This window comes from Stegastes partitus, unplaced genomic scaffold (genome assembly GCF_000690725.1).
Source record: "Stegastes partitus isolate 25-593 unplaced genomic scaffold, Stegastes_partitus-1.0.2 Scaffold985, whole genome shotgun sequence".
NCBI lineage: Eukaryota > Metazoa > Chordata > Actinopteri > Pomacentridae > Stegastes > Stegastes partitus.
In genome coordinates, this window is record NW_007578716.1 from 223,210 (window position 1) to 240,448 (window position 17,239).

The 17,239-nt window shown below is 40.5% G+C and overlaps 1 protein-coding gene across 1 annotated transcript in view; it reads left to right on the forward strand.

Moving 5' to 3' along the window:
* The window catches only part of LOC103366830 (semaphorin-6D-like), a gene marked incomplete at its 3' end in the record, with an annotated part of 206,374 nt that overhangs the window by 116,090 nt on the left and 73,045 nt on the right, over nucleotides 1-17,239 (forward strand). The window contains exon 3 of the mRNA XM_008294670.1: nucleotides 9,054-9,149. The remainder of the gene's footprint in view (nucleotides 1-9,053; nucleotides 9,150-17,239) is intronic.

Consider the following 17,239-nt stretch of genomic DNA (forward strand, 5'->3'; position numbering starts at 1 on the left):
AGCAGAAGATCGGAGCAGATGGAGGCGAAGATGAAGCGAGCTACAGGACGTCCATTAGCAGACAGAGCGATGGAGGGCGGAGACCAGCTGAGGATCCATCACCGAGTTAAGTAATGAGAAACGAGGGAACATTGAATTAATAAATTCATCAGGACGAAGGAAGTCGGAGTAAACAGGAAGAAAAGACGAGGAGGAGACATGGAAGGAAAAGTGTTTGGATGCGTTTCCTGAAACTCTCTTATTAGTTTTACTTCTTGTGAATATATTTCAGCCAATTGCTCCATTAGATTATCTGTTCTTTTAAGTCTCTGAATACCAAGCAGTGTCTGGGCGATTTTTTTCCCTCTCCTGACACATTTTAACTCACTGTGGGCTCATGTTTCACTGCAACATAAAGTCCTACACCTCTATGGAAACAGAACAACCATGAATAGAAGACGTTAGAATAAAAAAGAAAAGTCTTCCGAGCAGTTTGACAAAGTTAGAAGGCAATACATCATTAAAAAATAAAATAAAAGGAAAGGATTTTCTTTGATTATTTAATTTACAAAAAGATTTTAAAAAAAACTCAACATGTGTGGTGTTCTCCAAGTGCCCACCGGTGTTGCAAATTCTGGAAAAAAAACACAACACATGGGTCGACATACTATACTTTTTTTTGGCGACTTAATTTGTTTGTATGCGTAAACCATAGACTGTATAAAAGATGGACGTCGCTACCGTGACTTCACCCGTTGGTTTCTGCTCTGAGAACATGAAGCCAGGGTTTTGCTACTTCCTGGTTGACATCTTGGATTTTTGGAGCCAGTGACGCAAAAATCGTCGGAGGGGGGCGGAGCCATAGGAGCAGCGATTGGTCAGACGGATTGAGAGGCGGGCCCTCTCTGCCCCGCCCACATTTACCACCTTCTGCTCGCTTCGTCTGTATGGTCGCTGCCGACTGTCAATCAAGCCAGCCACGCCCCTTGCCCCGCAAAATGTTGACGATTTTTTTTTTAATTCAGTATTGATTTATTTTCAGATTGGCCACCTGATCTCTGGATTTGACCATGAAAACTAATCAGAAAAAAATCCTGAGCTGGAGGAATGCGGTATTTCATGATCTGTGTTCACTTCTTTTCCAATTCATGTCTATGGGATTCAGGGCTTTTTGGAGCCAGGACTAGCGGACGTAGTGATACTGCAGGTTTATGACACTTCCGGGTTGGCTTCATTTTTCAGGGCCGGTTACTACGTCCATCTTTTATACGGTCTATGGCATAAACACAGCCTGCGGTTCAGCTAAAAAGTTTTTAATTGTTGTCATGTGACTGTAGGTTGCAGCTGAATCACTAATAGCTTCTCAGTGGATCCAAAAAGTACAGATTTTTATTTTTATTTTTTGTATTTTTAAGATTCTAGTTGGAGCAAACAATTTATTTTTGGCAAGTTTTAAATGAAAAATGGATCCAGTTGAAAAATGTCTGTCATGATTAGTTCAAAAGGCCCTGGGAAAGTAAAAAAATCTGGAAACATGTTCTGTTTTTGCAGCTTCTAGCTGGTAAATTATGTCATTTTTGCAATAAAAATACAACATGCCTGTTGAACTTGAACGCGGGTTTTAGGATTTAGACAGTCAAAAAGAAAAATGTGTTATTTCTTTAATGAAAAGTGGATTTTGGAGAGGTTTTTCATGATGTGGAAAAGCTGTTAAAACCTCAGTGCTTTAATATTTCAACCTGGCATTTGGTACATTTGTGGAGAAGAAACACAGAGAGCAAGAAATGTCAGACTTAGAGGGTTTTGTGAGTCAAATTCTTGTTAAAAAAATAACGTGTTCACAGCCCTTTATTTTTAAAAAGACAAATAAAATTGGCAATTTGTATTTGCGCATCTCAGGAGAGAAACGTCTTCCTCAGCTGAAGCCGTAAATCCTGGACCTGAGATGGTCGCATGAGAAGTTATTAAGTCCTTTAAAGAGGCTTGTAAAATTTGAATAAAAGACCCAAAACTGCTGCTGCAGGGAGAAAAAAGGAAATAATTAAAAGGACAAAGTGAAAAACAGGAGAAGAGGATCAGAAGTAAAGGTTAAGAAAAAACCAGGGTCGGACATGATGGAAAATAAAGTGGAGGGAAAGAGGCGAGCTGGAAGATGAGCGTGAGCTTTATTAGAATAGTGAAGAGGCTGCGGTCGACTTTTCATTAACGCCGGAGGAGAAGAATCGACGGGAGAAAAAAGAATGAAAATGAAAATGAGCGCCGGCAGCTTCAGAGGATCCTCCATTAAAGAACGACGCAGAGAAATCAAACAGATGGAAGAAGAAGAAGAGGACAAGGGGAGCCGATGATTCATGACCTAACGAGGATCCAGCTCGTTAACTCTCCTCCTGATGTTGCCACGGGAACCGGGCGGCCAGTGGTCAGAGAGGTAATGACCTTTACTGAAGTCGGGCCCCAGAGGCCCTAAACACAGTGACGACTCTATCGGAGAGTCACGGGGTTCACTTATAATTCACAAAATGACTCCAAAGACTCACAAAACGAGCAGAGAGACACGCAAAACTACCGCAAAGAAACACAGAGCAGAACAAATGGCCTGAAAGACACAGAAATGACTCAAAAAGACAAAGTGCCCACAAAAACTGGTAGAGGGACTCACAAAACAACCGCGAAGAAGCAAAAAAAGAAGAAACAAAACACAAATGGAACCAAAAAGTCACACATAAAGACTCCAAAGACCCACTAAATGACAACAAATAAAAAAATGGATGCACAAAATAGCCCCAAAGACACAAAAACAGACTCAAAAGGGGTAATATAACAGCCTCAAATGAGACAAAATGCTTAAAAAGATACATAAAATAACCAAAAAGAAACAATAAGCAAACCCAGAGACACAAAAACACACAAAAAACTAGCAGAGACTCACAAAACAACCAAAAAGAAACAAAATGCCCTTAATGTCACACAGCATGACTGCATATAGAAACAAAAAACAGCCACATTAACGCAACAAAATGTCTCCAAAAACACACAAAAAGACTCCAAAGACACACTTAATGACCATAAAGACACAGCAAAACCTCAACGAAGAGCAAAACAACCCTAAAGAGACCAAATAATGACACACAAAAAAGTCCAATAGACTTTAACATGACTAAAATAGACCAATCTCAAACAGAAACCATGCCCTCTACTACACACAAAACAACCACAAAGACACAAAAAGCGACGGACAAAGAGACAAAAAGATGAAACACAACTCCTTGTGAGACAATAAATACCCTGCATGCATCAAAAATCACTCCAAAGACACACAAAATGAGTAGAACGACTCAAAATGACCCCAAATAAGCAAAAAACACAACCTCAGAGACATAAAACAACCAGAGACCCAAAAAATCCCACAAAATGGGTCGAGTGACACAAAAAACATGAAAACAGAATGACTTGAAAGACATTAAACTGCCCCAAAGAAGCAGAAAACAAGTACAAAAAGCCAAACTCAATGCGGAAAATCCAATAAGAACCCCAAAACAAACATTCTCCATCTGTCTGTGACTTAAACATCGTTTGACTGACTGATGTGATGCTGGTTGATTGATCATTTGTTGATGCTGGATGAAGGGAAGCATTGAGAACGTTGATCGTTGACGCTGCTTCTCTCCATTTAAAATCTTTATTGATGGTTTTGAACAATGATCGGACACGATATGCGGATAAAGTGATGACTTATGTTATCATTTTGGCTGTTTTGACCTCACGTTCGAGCAGCAAGATGACGTTCGGCTGCACGTCGGACCCATAAATCCGCCTTCAGAGTCTGAATGACGCGACGAACCCTTCGGCTTGAGTTTACTCAGAAAGTGCTGCAACACTGTTTACTACACATACTGTTTGGTAATTATTATTTGTCACTTATCGTGTTCTCGTGAGAGCTCTGGCTGCTCAGACTCGCTGCTGCTGCCAATAAAGCTTTTAGGCTGCTGGGATTTTCAGAGATTACATGAAGTCACGAAGCTGGAACAGAGACGGAAAACCTCCGCGGAGACGAGGAGGGTTAAAGGAAGGAGAGAGCGAAGGAGGTGGACGGCTGAAGAAGAAGAAGAAGAAGAAGAAGAAGACGGATGAAGAGGTGAAGTAGATGTCAGCGTGGCGATAAAATAAATCCACGGCAGCGGAGTGGCGGAGGATTAACCTTGGAAAGCGATCGCATGTGGGATTAGTTTAGGACAAACAGATGATAAACCGACTGTGTGTGTGTGTGCGTGACGGATGATAAAGATCAGATCTGTCGTCGAGAGGTTTAATATGTTGAATGACTGAAACTGGAACAAAGGAGTCAACACGAAAACACCAGCATCAGAGGCAACTGGCACGGAGCATCGCGGTGGTAACCGTGGAAACCCATCACCGCGGCCAATCTGATAGTCGCCTATCGATCGGTTTGATCTGTAAAATGTCTCCAAAACCTCAAAATGTTCAGTTTGCAGTCACATAAAATAGAGAAAAACAGAAAGTTCTAGTGTTGTAGACGCAGGAATCGGCACTTTTTTTTTTTTTTTTTGGGGCGTTTTCGTCTCATAAATGAGCCTCATGCAGCTCAACAAGTTTTCCTCTGCAGCTCACATGGTCGTGAATAAATAAATGATTATGCAGCAAACACACACATCGGCTAAAACAGTCAGAGTAGCAGCTACATGGTTACATCGGCTAAAACACCTGGCTATGCAAATCTGACTTTAAGAAGAAGCTGCGGTGCTCCAGATAGCGCTAGCTGCAGGCTAACAGGCACAGCTAACCTTGTAGTGGTAGCCTTAGCCTAGCACGGTCGTCCTCCAGCTCACCGTTTACTTTGGAAGATTTTCAAAAAAACTGTGACGCAGACTCTTTTTTTTTTTAACAGTGGTTGCTACAATATATGAACATGTAATATTAATCACGAATACATATTACATTTTCGATGTTACCTTCTCAGTCAGTTCCCATCAATTTTGGTGATTTTCAAACACATAAATAGGAATAAAAGATAAATGTCATCAGGATGATCTGGGACTTAAAGTTCGTAACAATTAGCTGAAAAAATACAGATAAATTCTAACAGCACTGTACTGGTTTTTGGAGTCAAGGACAAAAATGACTGTAAGAACTGACGGTGTGAATTCAAGAAAAGGTTTTAGCATCTCATGAAGCACACTTTAGACTAACACATCGATTTCAGCAGGCAAATATATAATTGATAACTTTACACTGACGCCGCGAGACAGACCATTTTTATATTTCATCTTCATCGACCGTTTTCAAGGGCCGGTACTGATCGGTGGTGATCGAGAAAGACAGAAAACTGATATCTGGAGCTGATGTACATTAAACGCTACATTTAACAACATTTGAGAGCAAAGAACTTGTCATTCACAACTAGACTTCTTCATTATTAACGATTACTGCAACTGAATTTATCCGTCTCCAATAAAAATAAAGATGTGAGATAGACCGGCTGTAATTGATCGGTTTGTCTCCTGCAGTTCCATTGACTGTTTTCTTAATATTTCACTCTTCTTTCACTTTTATTGCTCTCTCAGGCCCAAATCCTAAAGCTTTATGTGTGTATCGTTTTCAACATGCTGCTTCAGAGTAATCTGTGGCCACCAAACTTAGCCACTAGCCGTTAGCCACTAGCCGTTAGCATAGCCTTAGCCTCAGTGGTGATGGCTGTTCAGTACTTCAGGTTCTGTCTCTGCCAGAGAGACGTGATGTCGGTCAGAGGAGGTTGTTAAAGTTAATTTGACTTTTGAAAGAAGCTACGGTGCTACAGATAGCGTTAGCTGCATGCTAACAGGTGTAGCTAACCTTCCAGTGATAGCCTTAGCCTAGCATGAGCTGCAAAACAAGTTCCAGTTGCATTGTTGTGTGAGTTATTCTGGTGTTTTCAGTGTTACAGGTAAACTGTGCATTCTTGTGTAGGATTGCAGAGTTTCTTACAACATCAGGAAGTTCTGTTAGCTCACCTTAGCCATGTGCTCGTCTGTCAACAGCAGCTTTCGGTACTGATTGGCTGTTACTTGTGACGTGTAACCAACCAGACGAAGCTGTGGGCGGGACATTGCTGAGTTCACAGAGTGACAACAGGAAGAGAGGAGACTACATCGGAGCCTTGCAAATTATTCATCAATGATTGGTTAATTTAAATAACACCGATAATGTGAAAAATGCAGACTATCAGCCCTGATAATATGACATATTTGTGTATATTTGTGTGGAAACTGACTAAAACGGTAACACAACGCAATTTTCATGGTGAAACATGTTGAGCGCACAGAAAAAAAGTTCAACTTTTTGGTCTACATTTGGAGTTGGTTTTAACAGAACCAAACAGATCAGAGGAGACAACGGACTCAAACTCGGAGCTTTCTGGTGATATTTCTCGGCGTTGATCATCCTTCAGTGTGTCACAATCTGAGTCCTCTCTGCCGCTCTGCTTTCTCCCATGATCCCCCGCTGCGTGACCTCGTTAGGGAGGTCGGCTGTAATTGGACACCGCTCGTCTTAATGGCTCCCATTAGCTCGTTAGGAAAGGTTAGCTTATGCAAAACCCGCCGCCGCCGCCTCGCTAACAAGCCGGTTCGTGCTTCATTATTAGGAGGAGAGACTCGCTCTCGCTGTTCAGACGCATTAAAACTGAACTTCAAAATCTTTACACACCGACCGACACCCGGAGAAGGAAGGAAACTTCTCCGACGTCCTGCGTCTTCATCCAACGTCTGTGTGTTTGTCGTGTCTCGGCTCGGTGTTTGTTCCGTGAACGAACTCGCTCGGACAGGTCGGCTTCAGGCCAAACAGCTGATTAGATTTCCTTCGATCTGGACTCCTGCCACCAGACGGGCTCTGAATCCTCCAGAGACTCGATCTCCCAACTTCAGGGTGAAGAAATCCAATTAGGTCCAGAGGCTCGCTGGGAAAAAGCCTCTCTTTGTTTTACATGTGTGGTTTCTGTTAATCTCATCAGCGCGTCCTGATGTTGTTACGAGGAAGTTCCCTTAAAATGTGCTTCTCGAACCAAGAGGAATGTTTAAAACACACATTCCTGATGGACTCCAGGAGGCGTTGGCATCGTTTTAGACGCATTTCTCAGAATCCAGATGTGAACAGTTTGAATATCCAAGATCTCTGCTCGTCTCAGGAATGCAGTTTACCTGCTTTAAACAAAGTTTGGACCAAATTCATCAAAAAAAATAAGTTTCATTTTCTGAAAGACTATTTAAAAAAAAAAACAACAAAAAAAAAACAGTTGTAGTTGCTTATTTGTTACTTTTGGTCTATTCAGAGGATTTGCATCAAGTGACTTCTGCATATCCTGGCATGGAGGCAGATTTTACATGTTTTATTTTGCTCCTGTCACATTTTATTTCACTGTGGGTTTATTTTTCACGGCAATATAAAGTCTTGCACCTCTATAGAAACAGAAAAACCATGACTAGAAGGAGAGAGAAGGACATGTCGAACAAAAGTTGGATTTATTTTACAGAAATTAAAAAAAAACAAACAAACAAACAAAAAAAACAAATCCAATCAACATGTACAACACTTTCCAGAGTGCCCTCAAGTACACCTTTGTTATTTTATTTCTTCCAATACCGGATAAAAACAGGAACTATACATCCTGCAAAACGTGCTGCATTTATTTTATTGATCCAGTATGTTTGATTTTCTTCTCTCTTGTCGTCTCCTGTCTGCTCTGTGGAAACACTGCCTGCAGTTCAGCTGGGTTTTTTTTTTTTTTTTTACATAATCTGGAGCAAACTGGGGCTGCAGGGTGGCGCAGTTGGTAGCACTGTTGCCTCGCAGCAAGAAGGTTGCCGGTTCGTGTCCCGGTGGGGGCACCGGAATCTTTCTGCGTGGAGTCTCCATGTTCTTCCCGTGCAGCGTGGGTTCTCTCCGGGTTCTCCGGCTTCCTCCCACACAGTCCAAAAACATGTTGAGGTTAATTGGTGATTCTAAATTGTCCGTAGGTGTGAATGTGAGTGTGCTTGGTTGTCTGTCTCTAAGTGTAGCCCTGTGATAGACTGGTGACCTGTCCAGGGTGTCCCCTGTCTTCACCCTGAGTCAGCTGGGACCCTAGTGAGGATTAAGCGGTGTATAGATAGTGGATGGATGGATGGAGCAAACTGTGTATTTTTATTGAAATTTTGAACGACGCTTGTGGAATAAAGACATTTGAAATAAATATCTCAGTTTTAAGTTTAAATTTGGTTTCGGAAAGCTATAACAAGCGATTCTTTCAGTTTTTCCCCTCTCTGGCTGATAAACGGTGTCATTTTATTGATTTTGTGAACATAACACGCTTTTCAAACATGCCGGCAGATTCTGGCCCTGAGAGTTTTAAGAATGAATGAAAGTCGGCATTCAAGTCTTGCTCAAAAATTGGATCGTTCCTGATTTGAAAAAGAACTTTTAGACTCTGTTAAGCTACAGGAAGGTGCTTGAATAGCTGCTTGTGTTTCAACAACATTTCAGAAGTTTTATTCATGTGGAAAAATAAATAAAAGTATTTTAAATAATACTCCAGTATCATAATTTCACTAGTGTGGGAAAACACAGGAACAGTAATTATGGTGATGAAATAAATCTAAACTTTTTCAATTATTTAGACAGTTTGAGCCACATAACTCTGCACCGACTGCGTTTAAACACCAAAATACCAAAACAAATTGAGACATTTATTGAATCAGGTACAGAGAGGTGTGAAATTTCTTCTTTTTTCTCCTCCAGGTGGTCAGATGTGCATAATTGTGCTTCAAAATGACACCAACCAGTTTAAATTAAGAGAAAAAGGTGAACAACTTCCACAATTCCCTTTATACATTCGATCAAAAGCAGCTTTTCAACATAAAAAAACAAACCAAAATCTACCCTTAAACATCTCTACTTTTGTTCGAAATCGATCACAGATTACTTCGTCCTCCTGAGCTGCTTCTTCCTCCTTGAAAACACACTTTACTCAGAGTTTTATTGTCCGCAAACACACATCTAATTACCATTTTAAAGCTTTCACTTTGTTGTGTGTGTTGCTGCAGGACGTCTGAGGGGGTCCACCCCCGCCTCCTGACTCCCTGCTTCCCTCATCGCTGTCAGCTGATCGGCTGGAGGCTCCACCTGAACATTCTCACGCTGTAAGTACAGGCGTGTTGTTCTTTATATAAATACAGACAGTTTTACCAGAAAATGATGCAGACAAGGAACAAAGTGATGGAAAAATAATTCACCTAAATGCACGAAATGAAGTGTTTGATGCTCAGATGTTTCCTGGACGACTCCTACTTTCCTTCTCATGCCACATTATACTTTTCTGGGCCTTTTTTTCCTGATTCTGTCACATTTTTACTCGCTGTGGATTCATTTTTCACTGTAACATGAAGTCCTGCACCTCTGTGGAAACAGAACAACCATGACTAGCAGGAGGAAAAAACTCCACAATGTTTTCTGTGCAGTATGACACAGTTCTAATGCCATAAATCTTTTAAAAATACCAAAAAAAAAGTTTTTTTTCTCTTTTCATTATTTATTCCGTAATAAAAATAAAACAGGTATCAGCATGTACAACATTTTTCCAAGTGCCCACAGCTGTTACCAATACTGTAGAAAAAGAAAAGAGATGACTCTACATACTATAAATATTTGACTATCTCCATTTTTAATTTGTTTCCACACTTGTCTCCTGTCTGCTCTGCATAAACACATCCTGCAGTTCAGTCAAAAAGTCTCTGAATTTTTGCCACATGACTGCTGGTCACAGATGAGTCACTATTGGCTTCACTATTCTGCTAAGATGTGCAGAATTTTTAGATTTGTACAGAATCTAGTTTGAGCAAACGGTTAATTTTTTAAATTTGAGATGGAGAATGAAGTGATTTTGATGAAATATCCGGATTTTAAGCGTAGATTTGGTTAATTTTCTTGATTGTACGTCACAGATGAGCAGTTCAAGGAGCGTCGGAAAACTGGAAATCTGATGATTCTTTCTGTTTCTGACTGATAAACGGTGCCATTTTGTGGACTTTCTTTAAGATAACAAGACTTTTGTGGCTCAGAGGCTCAATGATAAACTGTAACTGTAACGAGCTGCTTCACAAACAACCCATGAGGTCATTTTTAGCGTTTCCAGCTTCTGTATATGGATATTCGACCCAAACTGAACACCGTAACCTTCATCGGGGCTGAGGATTTATTCGGGGTTTGCTCAGCTTCAGCTCCTCTGACAGCAGATCTTTCTCCCAGACGACGGAGGCCGTGGAGCTGCTGTTTCTCATCGCTTGTGTTGCTGCTGCCGCCAGACAGTCGTCCTCTAACGCGTCGTCTCAAACGTCTTGTTCGAAACGCGTCGTGCTGCTGCGTGAAGACTGAGCGAGATGATGCAAATGTCCGCCGCTGCAGCGAAGGCATCGTGGCGTCTCTCAGTCTAATGGACGCCGACATTAGCCGATTCATTTTGCTGCAGCATAAGCTGCTTTCCAAACAAACATCTGCTCCATTTGTGCGATTGTGTGTCGACGCTGAGAGCTCAGTGTTATTAGATTGTTGCTCCTTTGTCGTTTGGTCTTCGTGGTGTGTTATTAGTGTTTTTGCTGCAGTCGCTGGTTTCCTACATTTCCCAGAAGGCCTCTGAGGAGAAGCTGTGAATTAGAATTCTGCGCTTGTTTTCCATGTTGGAGCTGTGACTTTAACATTAGCAGTTTGTGTTTCAGCCTGTCGGAGAGGAGATGGTGTCTGATTGTGTTTGTTGTGTCTCCGCCGCTCAGATGGACTTTAGATAAACTCCGATAGCTGGAGTCCACATCGAGTTCATCGGGAGACGCGGGTTCAAACGGCTCACTTTAATCTGATGTTGGGGAGCTGGAACAGATGGATCTGATGGCTCACAAAGGCAGATACACAGCTATGAACACACTGTAGAAATGTATATTTGCAAAAAACAATGTGGCTACAAGAGTTCCACTACAAACATGGTACAAAATGACTGTAATGTTCCATCCATTATCTATACACCGCTTAATCCTCACTAGGGTCATGGGGGGCTGGAGTCTATCCCAGCTGACTCAGGGTGAAGGCAGGTTCACCTGGACAGGTCACCAGTCTATCACAGGGCTACACTTAGAGACAGACAACCAAGCACACTCACATTCACACCTACAGACAATTTAGAATCACCAGTTAACCTCAACATGTTTTTGGACTGTGGGAGGAAGCCGGAGAACCCGGAGAGAACCCACGCTGGAGAACATGCAAACTCCACGCAGAAAGATCCCGGGTGTCCTCACCGGGACGTGAACCAGCGACCTTCTTGCTACGAGGCACCTTGAGGCCCGACTGTAATGTTAAAAATAGTAAAAAGAACGGTCAACATCACTGAAATAATATAATTTTTGCTCATTTAACTACAGTAGGACGGTGTGATTTTAAGGTCACACATTGTAAAAGAAAAATACAGATTTATTTAGAGACATGATTTCACTTTAGAGGTTTTATCTGTAACTTAACAAAAAAAGGAAAACTGTAAAAAGAAAAACAAAACTATTAAAAATGATTTCATATACATAGATTTTATTTTTTATTTTTTTAGAAAACAGAAAATATCTGTTAAAAAAAGAGAAATCAACCTAATCATTGATGTGGCCATTATGTAGAGTTTGGGCTTTTTTTAAATGGTTAACATGGGAAATAATACGTCTTATTAAATAATTTTACTGTATATTATCAGTAATTTATCAAATCTACTGTGAAAGTACAAAAATTCTATATTTTTTAACTGGATTATACAATTTTTACACAGATTAGAGTCTTCGTTTAGTAAAACAAACGTCATACAGACAAAAAAAACAACAACAATGAAAGACGTTAGAATATAATAGAAAACGTTTTCTTTTGACTAGTTCAAAAGACTTGAGCTGGAAATTAATCACTTTCTAACATTTTTTGATCACACTGTTGAAATGTGAAGTTTCACTTTTCTGCTCGCTGAATTTTTATTTATTTTTTATTTACCGCCGTTTTCTTTTTATTTCTGTTTTTCTGTCTTGTTCAGTCCAAACTGCAGCAGCTCACCTTCAACCAAAGTTGATGCTTTCATGCTTCAGCTGTGCTTTTGTGAGTTTATTCCAGCAACAGTGAAAGAGAAGGAAAGATGGGAAGTTTAAGGAGAGAAAGGAACAAATAAAAAGAATAAAGAGGGAATAAATGACAGATGAGAGGAGGAGGACGAGTGCTGCCTTCATAAAAATACATCCCTCCGTCGTCCATCTGTCGCTCTGTTCAGGCCTCAACCTGCTTTCTTCACTTTCTCTCTTTGTTGTTTTTTTTTTGTCTTTTTCATCCAAATCTGTCACTTCTTTTGCTTCTTTCTCTCCTTTTCTTCCGACCGTCTCTTCCTGCCTTTCTCCTTTTCCAGCTGTCTTTTCATTGTTCTTTTTGTTTCTTTCTCTCTGAAGCCTTCTCGCCCATGTTTCACTGAGATCTCCCACTTCTCCCATTTTCTCTCATCCGTGTCTTTTCTCCGTCATCCGCTCTCATTAACCTCCATTGATTGCTGCTCTCGCTCTGCTTTTGTTTTTTCCTCTCATTCTCATTTGAAATCTTTTATTCTCTTTCACGTCCTTCGCTCTGACCCTCGGTTTCCTGCATCGACTTCAGTCTCTGTTCCCATTGACGTCCATTCACGCGCTCGGTTTAAGAGTTTCTGCTTTGTTCGGCTGGAAGAAGCCGACGCATGAACCCAGAGTGCAGCGAAAATCCTTTATGAGAAACGAACAAGGAGAGGAAAGTGCGTGTTGTCACTTTACCGCTTTTTGTTGTCGCTTTTGTGGAAGTGTGATTCTATATTGCGCTCAGCTGAATGGAGGTAGTTTCATATTAAAGGTTATGACAGATGTTGCAACTTGAATTTTATGATTCTATGATGGTAAACTATCTCTAATTTGTGCCGTGACTCATTAACTTTAGAGTTTGTACCTGAAAATTTTTTTATCTGCACCTAAAAAGAGACGCAAACGCCCTTAAAACTAACACCAAGAGATGACAGGGACATCAAAACATGGCAAATAACTACAGAGATGCACTACAAAGAAACACAAGTTGACCACAGAGAGACAGAATCGAGTAAGAAAAAGATGCAAAATCAAAGAACACTGTGATAAAACCGCCTCTTAGACACATAAAACGACTAACAGGTGCAACGTTGCTGCAAAAAAGATGCAAAAGAACCACTAATAAAAGAAAGAAGGGATGCGAAATGAGCACAAACAAGTGCAACAGCAATGCAAGCAGAGACAAAAAAACAAGCACAAAGATTCAGACGTCAGGGCTGCACTGTAAAAAACAAAATAACTGTGTAAAAAAAACCAAACTGTAAAAATCTTGCTGCAGATGTTTTAAATACAATGAAATTCTGTAATTTTTCTGCTTTACATTCTCAGACAACAAATAATCCAAAAATCCAGAATTTTGTTTGTTTTTAATATTCAAAATATAAATGCATCGTGACCTGTCGTGTGATTTTATCTGTTCTTTAAGATAATAGATGGAATTTGTAAAATCGCTTTATAAAAAATTCTTCAACATTTTTAAAATCTGTGTAATTTTTTTTCCGAATGCCGACAAATGTCTGTATTTTTTTGTTGTTATTTCTTTCTGATTTTATTATTTATTATCAGTAATTAACAAAACAAACTGCAAAGGAAAAAAATCAGGCAAATAACAGTAAATTGTATTTAAAAAATATAAATATATTTTCTGGTTTCAATAAAATAAAACTGTAATTTTATGTTCACGTCTTATACATAAAAAAAAGAAAAAAAAATTCTAAAAATACAGGTTTTTGACATCATGTTTACTTTTTTTTTTTTCACTTTTTTTCCCCCTGAAATTTATTTTAAAAAATAGAAGATAAATACATGAATAACTACAATTAGTTAAAAGTGCAATATTGAAAATTGCAGTTACAAACCTTTGTATTTTTTACAGTGTGCAGCTGGTTCTCGGTCAGTTTAAGGAGGCTGAAGGGGCAACGAGCTCTGCCGTGAAAGTTTCTGGATGTTTTTCTGTCGACCTTGTTCCTATTTTGGGATGTTCAGACGTCTAAAGCTGCACCAATGAAAACACGAACCTGTCAAACAGCGACAGGAACATAAATCATCGTGCAGGTCCGGACTTAAGTCTGTGCACGAGCAGATTTGTGGTTCTTCAACTGGTTCGGAAATCAAACGAAGCCAGAACGCTGCGTGTAATCTGAGCGGGAGTCGTGTCTTCAGATTTAATGCGACGCTTTGGCTTCCTCGGCTCGCAGTTTTGCCAGTTTGTTAAAAAGAGGGGATGGAATTTTTAATTTTTAAAAATTTTTTCTTCATCACATATCCTGAAGACTTTTACTGCGAAAGACCGGAGGATGCAGATCTGTCACGGAGCCAGGCGGCGTTTGGCGAGCGTCCGCCGCCGCCTCGCGTTCCTCGCCAACACAATGAGCTGATTTCAAGCTGCATGAAAATCAGGATTTCACACGGCTTAAAAATGTGTCGCTGCGCCTCGCAAAAAATCGGAGGCCTGCAGATTGATTGCGGCTCGGATTAGTTCGGTCGTTAATACAGTAAACTTCTAGAGAAAAAAACTGACGAGGAAAGAAGCAGGCGGCCATTTTTTTTTGTTTTTTTACTTATTTCCTCATCTTGCAGCCTCCCTTCATCGTCTCCTTTTCATTGTTCGGTGGTCGCTCAGTCGCTGTGTCTCCTATAAAGTCTTTTTTTAAGAATTTGTCCTTCAGCTTGAGACGCACACACACACACACACACACACACACACACACGCGCACACACACACACACACACACACACACACGCACACAGTGGGAGAAGCTGGTGGATTGCCTGTCAGGATGAAAACTGATTCCACTTTCTCAGTCTGGCACTCGGGGCGCCCATTCAAGGCCAGCAGACACACAATGACACACACAGCTGCCCCACACACACTTACAGACACACACACACACACACACTGCGGTGGCAGCTTTCAGACCGACACAGACACACACACAAAGGCGATGCACTACCGACAACGAGCGGCGCAAAGAGGTGGCTCCGTGTGTTTTAACGCGACGCTAAAAACGATGCAGAGGTGACGCACATATTTGAAATGCTGACGCACAACACACGAGGACACACAACGAGTGTAGCTGCTGATGGAAGAACCCTCCTGGACGAGTTGCTGAAGCGTCCCATCAAGCAGCAGGAGCCCCTTCAGCCTGAAATGACTCAACACTTCCTGTTGGAAAGTCACACAGCGCAGTTAAAAGATGTAAAACAACTGCAAAAAAACACAGAAAAGGACCACGAAATCATACAAAACTAACACAAGTGGACTTAAAATGACCCAAGTAGACATAAAATCAATGCAAAAACTCAAGAAATATTCCAAAAAAGAGACAAAACCATTACAAAGGCTTGTTACTAGTAGCTACAAAGATATTAAAACCATCTTAAAGGGGCTCAAACTGACTGGAATCAACACAAAAACACACAAAACAACTGTAAGGATGCACATAATGACTACAAACACACAAAATGATCACAAAGCGACTCCAAACAACCCTACAGGACATAGACAGTGACCCAGAAGAAACACAGAATCAACACATAAACACACAAAATGATCCCGTAACACACAGAACAATCCAGAAAATGACATAAAATCATTACAAACACTTAAATAGTGGCCACAGGATGACCTAAAACAAGCCAAACGCACCTAAAAGCAACACAAAAACAAACAAAACAACTACAGCGATGTACGTAATGATCACAAAGATACAAAACTAACCCCAAAAGACAAATAAATGATTCTAAAGAGACACAAAACGACCGCACAGAGACACACAATGACTCCAAAGAGACACACAGTTTCTCCAAGAGACACACAATGACCCCTATGGAGACACAAAATTATCATAAGGAGACAGAAAATTACAGCACAAAGACCCACAGTGACCACAAAGAGAAACAAAATGATTGTAAAGAGACACACAATGGTTCCAAGGAGACGCAAAATTATTCTAAAGAGACACACAATGACCCCAAGAAACACAAAATGACTGCAAAGATGCACAATAACTCAAAATAGACACACAATTTTTCCAAAAGACACACAGTGACTCCACCAGAAATGCAATGGCTTTGCCGAGACACAAAATTATCATAAAGAGACAGAAAATTACCCAACAAAGACACACAATGACCTTAGAGACACAAAGTGATTTCAAAAACACACAAAATGACACTAGAGAGACACACAATGACCCCACAGAGACACACAATCATTTTAAGGTGACACAAAATGACCCAAAATAGACACGAAAAGATTCTGAGGAGACACAAAATGATTACAAAGATGCACACTGGCCCAAAATAGACACACAATGAGCCCCAGCAGAAACGCAATGACTCTGCGGAGACACAAAATTATCATAAAGAGACCCAACAATGACACACAATGACCTGACAGAGACACACCATGATTTCAAAATGACACACGACCACAAAGAGACACATAACAACTACAAAAGTGCACAATCACCCAAAATAGACACAAAATGACCCCCAAGAAACACACAATTACTCCAAGGAGACACAAAATGACCCCACAGACACACACTGACTGGTCTCAGAGAGCGGATCACAGACACACAACCTTCCCTCCACGTGTTGAAGCTGCTCACGTCTGAATCATCAGCGTGGCGTCACACTCAGACCTCCACCTCGTTACCGCTGATCAGCCTTCACAATAAACACTCTGCTGTCGCCGCGGCGACCTCCACGACTCCAATCTCATTAAAGCCTCAAAGTCGTCCTGACGTTCTCCCAATAACCGTTAATCCGACGCCACGGAGGTGACGATCGGTCCGGACCGGCGGCGGCAGTTTGATCTGTGGGTCCAACAAACAGGATGTCGAAGGTTAGAAGGTAGAGCTTCATGAAGGTGATTCTGGATTAGAGTTCACAATATCTACAATATTACACACATAACAAGGTCAAAACTAAACAACACAAAGTACATGACAAAAAATATGAAATGAAAACAGTGATAATAAAATAATATGATAGAAAAAAACAACATGAATGAATGTCGTATACAAATCATATCATATATAATAATATTATGATATAGTTCAAGGAAAAAAAGGTCAAAACAAAATTGTACAACATAAATTAAAATAATATAAAAG